This window comes from Phyllobates terribilis, unplaced genomic scaffold, assembly GCF_046119375.1.
Source record: "Phyllobates terribilis strain yellow unplaced genomic scaffold, ASM4611937v1 Scaffold_34__1_contigs__length_13252353, whole genome shotgun sequence".
Classification (NCBI taxonomy): domain Eukaryota; kingdom Metazoa; phylum Chordata; class Amphibia; order Anura; family Dendrobatidae; genus Phyllobates; species Phyllobates terribilis.
In genome coordinates, this window is record NW_027362794.1 from 11,058,187 (window position 1) to 11,064,137 (window position 5,951).

Sequence of the window (5,951 nt, forward strand, 5' to 3'; positions counted from 1 at the left end):
AGAGCTGCAGTCACTATTCTGCTGTTACATTTTGTCTTATCCTCCAGTCACCTCCAGAGCTGCACTTACTATTCTGCTGTTACATTATGTTTTATCCTCCAGTTACCTCCAGAGCTGCAGTCACTATTCTGCTGTTACATTTTGTCTTATCCTCCAGTCACCTCCAGAGCTGCACTTACTATTCTGCTGTTACATCGTGTCTTAGCCTCCTGTCACCTCCAGAGCTGCACTCAATATTCTGCTGTTACACCATGTCTTATCCTCCAGTCACCTCCAGAGCTGCACTCACTATTCTGCTGTTACACCGTGTCTTATCCTCCTGTCACCTCCAGAGCTGCACTCACCATTCTGCTGTTACATAGTGTCTTATCCTCCAGTCACCTCCAGAGCTGCAGTCTCTATTCTGCTGTTACACCATTTCTTATCCTCCAGTCACCTCCAGAGTTGCAGTCTCTATTCTGCTCTTACAGCATGTCTTATCCTCCAGTCATCTCCAGAGCTGCAGTCTCTTTTTGCTGTTACATCGTGTCTTATCCTCCAGTCACCTCCAGAGCAGCAGTCAATATTATGCTGTTACATCGTGTCTTATCCTCCAGTCACCTCCAGAGCTGAAGTCACTATTCTGCTGTTACATCACATCTTAGCCTCCAGACACCTCCAGAGCTGCACTCACTATTGTGCTGTTACATCGTGTCTTATCCTCCAGTCACCTCCAGAGCTGCAGTCACTATTCTGCTGTTACATCAGGTCTTATCCTCCAATCACCTCCAGAGCTGCACTCACTATTCTGCTGTTACATCGTGTCTTATCCTCCAGTCACCTCCAGAGCTGCAGTCTCTATTCTGCTGTTACATCATTTATTATCCTCCAGTCACCTCCAGAGCAGCAGTCAGTATTCTGCTGTTACATCGTATCTTGTCCTCCAGTCACCTCCAGAGCTGCACTCACCATTCTGCTGTTACATCATGTCTTATCCTCCAGTCACCTCCAGAGCTGCAGTCTCTATTCTGCTGTTACATCATTTATTATCCTCCAGTCACCTCCAGAGCAGCAGTCAGTATTCTGCTGTTACATCGTGTCTTGTCCTCCAGTCACCTCCAGAGCTGCAGTCACTATTCTGATGTTACATCACATCTTAGCCTCCAGACACCTCCAGAACTGCACTCACTATTCTGCTGTTACATCGTGTCTTATCCTCCAGTCACCTCCAGAGCTGCAGTCACTATTCTGATGTTACATCACATCTTAGCCTCCAGACACCTCCAGAACTGCACTCACTATTCTGCTGTTACATCGTGTCTTATCCTCCAGTCACCTCCAGAGCTGTAGTCACTATTCTGCTGTTACATCGTGTCTTATCCTCCAGTCACCTCCAAAGCTGCAGTCACTATTCTGCTGTTACATCAGGTCTTATCCTCCAGTCACCTCCAGAGCTGCAGTCACCATTCTGCTGTTACATCGTGTATTATCCTCCAGTCACCTCCAGAGCTGCACTCACCATTCTACTGTTACATCATGTCTTATCCTACAGTCACCTACCGAGCTGCACTCACTATTCTGCTGTTACATTATGTCTTATCCTCCAGAGCTGCAGTCTCTATTCTGCTGTTACATCGTGTCTTATCCTCCAGTCACCTCCAGAGCGGCAGTCACTATTCTGCTGTTACATCAAGTCTTATCCTCCAGTCACCTCCAGAGCTGCAGACACTATTCTGATGTTACATCACATCTTATCCTCCAGACACCTCCAGAGCTGCACTCACTATTCTGCTGTTACATCATGTCTTATCCTCCACTCACCTCCAGAGCTGCAGTCACTATTCTGCTGTTACATTGTGTCTTATCCTCCAGTCACCTCCAGAGCTGCACTCACTATTCTGCTGTTACATCATGTCTTATCCTCCACTCACCTCCAGAGCTGCAGTCACTATTCTGCTGTTACATTGTGTCTTATCCTCCAGTCACCTCCAGAGCTGCACTCACTATTCTGCTGTTACATTGTGTCTTATCCTCCAGTCACCTCCAGAGCTTCACTCACTATTCTGCTGTTACATCGTGAAGGGTGCCATACATACCAGGAAGAGGGATGAGGGGCCATGCATACCAGGATGGGGGATTGGGGTGTCATGCATACCAGGATGGTGGATTGGGGTGCCATTGCATATCAGGATGGGGATGAGGGCCACATATAACAGGAAGGAGGGGGCCATATATACCAGGATGGGGGATATTAACGGAAGTGGGGTACATTACCCCTATAACAGTGTCAGCAGCAGACCCCCTCCCCCTTAACAGGGCATCATGACAACATTTTTTGCTTACATTTTTTTTTCTATTTTGCTCCTCTAAAACCTAGGTGCGTCTTATAGTCCGAAAAATACGGTATTCACCAGCCGGTGCCTGTGCATAGCTAGAAATTTGTCAGTGAGATATATAATTTAGTGCAGTGTGTGTGTGTAGCTTACTGTACATGTATTTAGCTAATAATTAAAAAAATAAAATAAAAAAATGCCCAGATGAGGGAAAGCAGACAGCTCGGGACTGGTGTTATTATTCTGGGAAGAGGCCAATGTCCATGAAGCTTCCCAGGCTATTAATATCAGCTCACAGCTGTCTGCATAGCCTTTACTGATTATTAAAAGGGGGCGCACCCCCAGAAATGACGTGGGGTCCCCTTTATACTGCGCCGGCCAATCACAGGCATACCAATACTTGGCATGGCTGTGATGGGGCCTGAAGTGCCCACACCAGAAAAGTTTGTTGATTGGCTGTGCTGCATCCTTTCAACAAGCTTTGTTCGGACATCTGAACCCGAACAGTAACATAGACTTCCGGGAGACACTAGGTGTCCAGTACGGACCGTCACATATATGATGGCTGACAATGATCCCTGACCTCTTTATGATTAAGATTCCTCTGCCGTTCAGCCACAGTGACCGCACAGTAGTATCAAGTAATAAGTCGTCCCTTTACTTACATTATAGACACAAAGCAGATCTTATAAGAATATATTGTTAATGAGGGCTTTTTTTTACTTTCTGATTAGAAATTCCAGCTGACGTGGAAAGAAAATCTTCAATATATCTGAGTATAGAGCAAGAAGTCTCAGAAAATGAAGAAAAGGGGGAAAAGAGACGAGGTAAGCGTGAGAGTCAGCTCCATGTTGTGTGATGTCATTCAGTGAGAATAATTCATGTGAAGCAGTTGTTATTAGGGATGGGCAGACCCGTGGATGTTTGGGTCCATCAGACTCAAGAATGTTACCCTAACGTGATCCCGAACTCGAACGGGATGTGGTGAATATTCATGGACTTTAATAGCGGGCACACCGACCGCTGAGCGCAGCAGGAGCCGCACTGCGGCTACCACGTGCAAACTATTAGGGAAAATGAATGGTCACTGCTCCCCACGCACGCAGTGAATATTCCGGCACAGAGGGGAACACAGCGCTGGAGGAGAGAGGAAGTGAGTATGATTGCTTATTTTTTTATGAGCAGGATCAGGGGGTGCCAAGCATACCAGGATGAGGGGGCCATACATACAGGGATGATGGTGGCCATGCATATAAAGATGAGGGGGGCGATGCATACAAGGATGAGGGGGGCTATACATACAGGGATGAGGCATGAGGGGGGCCATACATACAGGGATGTAGCATGAGGGGGGCCATACATACGGGGATGAAGGGGGCCATACATACCGGGATGAGGGGGTCCATACATACATGGATGAAGGATGAGGGGGGCCATACATACAGGGATGAAGAGTGCCATACATACCAGGAAGAGGCATGAAGGTACCATACATACCAGGAAGAGGGATGAAGGTGCCATACATACCAAGATGGGTGTGCGGGGGCGCCATTCATAACAGGATGAAGGGTGCCATACATACCAGGAAGAGGGATGAGGGGCCATGCATACCAGGATGGGGGATTGGGGTGTCATGCATACCAGGATGGTGGATTGGGGTGCCATTGCATATCAGGATGGGGATGAGGGCCACATATAACAGGAAGGAGGGGGCCATATATACCAGGATGGGGGATATTAACGGAAGTGGGGTACATTACCCCTATAACAGTGTCAGCAGCAGACCCCCTCCCCCTTAACAGGGCATCATGACAACATTTTTTGCTTACATTTTTTTTTCTATTTTGCTCCTCTAAAACCTAGGTGCGTCTTATAGTCCGAAAAATACGGTATTCACCAGCCGGTGCCTGTGCATAGTTAGAAATTTGTCAGTGAGATATATAATTTAGTGCAGTGTGTGTGTAGCTTACTGTACATGTATTTAGCTAATAATTAAAAAAATAAAATAAAAAAATGCCCAGATGAGGGAAAGCAGACAGCTCGGGACTGGTGTTATTATTCTGGGAAGAGGCCAATGTCCATGAAGCTTCCCAGGCTATTAATATCAGCTCACAGCTGTCTGCATAGCCTTTACTGATTATTAAAAGGGGGCGCACCCCCAGAAATGACGTGGGGTCCCCTTTATACTGCGCCGGCCAATCACAGGCATACCAATACTTGGCATGGCTGTGATGGGGCCTGAAGTGCCCACACCAGAAAAGTTTGTTGATTGGCTGTGCTGCATCCTTTCAACAAGCTTTGTTCGGACTGCTGAACCCGAACAGTAACATAGACTTCCGGGAGACACTAGGTGTCCAGTACGGACCGTCACATATATGATGGCTGACAATGATCCCTGACCTCTTTATGATTAAGATTCCTCTGCCGTTCAGCCACAGTGACCGCACAGTAGTATCAAGTAATAAGTCGTCCCTTTACTTACATTATAGACACAAAGCAGATCTTATAAGAATATATTGTTACTGTTTTTTTTCTACTTTCTGATCAGAAATTCCAGCTTTCAAGAAAAGAAAATCTTCGCTGCATTTGCTTAGAGAGCAACAAGACTCAGAAAATAAAGAAAAGGGGCAAAAGAGACGAGGTAAGCGTGAGAATCAGCTCCTTTACTTACATTATAAATACAAAGCAGATCCTATAAGAATATATTGTTACTGAGTTTTTTTTACTTTCTGATCAGAATTTCCAGCTCAGAAAGAAAGGAAATCTGAAAAAAATCTGAGTACACAGCAACAAAACTCAGAAAATGAAGAAAAGAGGGGAAGGAGACGAGGTGTGAGAATCAGCTCTATGTTGTGTGATGTCAGTGAGATAAGTCATGTGGAGCAGATGTCATCTGTCAGTGATGGGATTGTCACATGTATGATGGCGGACAATGATCCCTGACCTCTGTATGATAAGATTCCTCTGCCGTTTGGCCGCAGTGTCCACGCAGTGGTATCATGTAATACGGAGTCCCATTACTTACATTATATTTATTTCTCTGCTCATAGGTTCCCTCCTCCGCCGGATCTTATCATCCTGCCGGCGTGGATTGTCCAGGGCTGCTCGGATATGTGCATGTTGTCACTGTTCCCCCAGCATCATCTAAAAGACCGAAAACCTCCGCATCTAGCGCCCAGAAATGCAGCAGATCCGCCATCACTGCTGAACCTGTATAGAAGGACCTTCACCAGCTTCCTGTGGCCTTCTCACTGGAACATCTTTACCCGGATATGTTTTGCCTCTATCATCAGGCTCCGCGGTATTCATACTACTCGCCTGACTTGGCTTTTACTGATCACCTGGTATCTGACCCCAGCTGTGTTCATGACTATGATTTCGTCTATTGATAATATTCATGGTTTTGTTCATGTCTTAACCTTCTATCCTATTATTAATAATAAAAAAATAAAAATAAAAGCTGTTACTGTTGCTCTGATTTCTTTTCATCTTGAGTTCACAACTAATTGTAACTCACTAATTGTGCTTCCTAACACTAAATGCATTTGTCATTATTCTGAATGCAGCAGCCAGGCTCATATTTCAGTCCAGCAGCTACACCGGCGCCTCCACAGTACCAGTCATTGCACTCTCCCACAA

At 45.9% G+C, this 5,951-nt stretch overlaps 1 long non-coding RNA gene across 1 annotated transcript; it reads left to right on the plus strand.

The window, feature by feature from the left end:
• Positions 1 to 3,045: 3,045 nt before the first annotated feature.
• On the plus strand, positions 3,046 to 5,655 carry LOC141180640 (uncharacterized). Its single transcript, XR_012256292.1, has 4 exons — positions 3,046 to 3,139; positions 4,861 to 4,953; positions 5,050 to 5,142; positions 5,363 to 5,655. It is a non-coding gene; the product is annotated as an uncharacterized lncRNA (long non-coding RNA).
• The last annotated feature ends 296 nt before the right edge of the window (positions 5,656 to 5,951 follow it).